Consider the following 1,158-nt stretch of genomic DNA (forward strand, 5'->3'; position numbering starts at 1 on the left):
AAAAAAAAAAAAAAGAGGCTTCATTTTCAGTTTCTCTGAACTTTCTGCTTTATGACATATATTAATAGGAAATCTATGCGGTTCAAGTCTCATCCCTTTGAGATCATTCCAATCCACCTAAACATGTTGAATTTGCTCAACATATAATCTTCCCTCGTTCCTTTCACCCAAATGTAAGTCCTCAGAGAGCTAGGGTCACTTTCCAGCTTGCCCCTAAACTCCTAAGCCAATGGTTCTCAGCCTTCCTAATGATGTGACCCTTTAATACAATTTCTCACATTGTGGTAGCCCCTAACTATAAAATTATTGCTACTTCATACCTGTAATTTTTCTATTGTTATGAATCATGATGTAAATGTCTGTTTTCTGATGGTCTTAGGTGGCCCTTATGAAAAGGTCATTCGAACTCGAGAGGTGTCTCAACCCTGCCCTAAAGCCTATTTCTGGATCATTGATCACCCGAAAAGAGTATTAGCAACCATGAAGCCCAGTGAGTTCAATCTTGCTTCTCTGTGGCCAGGTGAGTGCGGGATCAGCCCCTGCACAATGATGGCCCCAAGGATTCATGGCTCTCGATACATTATTGACTCTGAAATCCTCTCCCTACGAAAGTGGTATTCAGTCAGGTAGACCAAAATACTCTATATCTCAGTAAACTGTATAGGAAGAGCCAGAAACAGCAATGAGCAGCAACTACCCCCCCCCCATGCTGTTACCTAGCATTCCTCAAAATTTAATCACTCCAAAACTTGGGCAGGCAGTCATAACAGAGCCATTGAAAACATCTATCTTTGTTTCCTCCTGCTGTCTTGACAAAATACCGTGACCAAGGCAGCATATAAAGCAGTGTTTAATTACTTACAGTCAAAGTGAGTAGTCCATGATCATCATGGCAGGGTATGAGGCAGCAGGCAGACAAGCATAGTGCTGCAGCAGTGGCTGAGAGTTTGCTTCTGATCCCAGGAAGGAGGTGGAGAGAACTAGACTGGGTCTGGTGAAGGCTTTTGAAACCTCAAAGACCACCTATAGTGCCTCAGGGCCATGCCCCCTAGTCCTTCCCAAACAATTCCACTAGCCCACTAGCCAGAGACCAAGCATTCAAACATATGAGCCTTATGGGGCCATTCTCATCCAAACCCCAACATCATTATTATTTTC

Source organism: Mus caroli, chromosome 8 (assembly GCF_900094665.2).
Source record: "Mus caroli chromosome 8, CAROLI_EIJ_v1.1, whole genome shotgun sequence".
Lineage (NCBI taxonomy): Eukaryota > Metazoa > Chordata > Mammalia > Rodentia > Muridae > Mus > Mus caroli.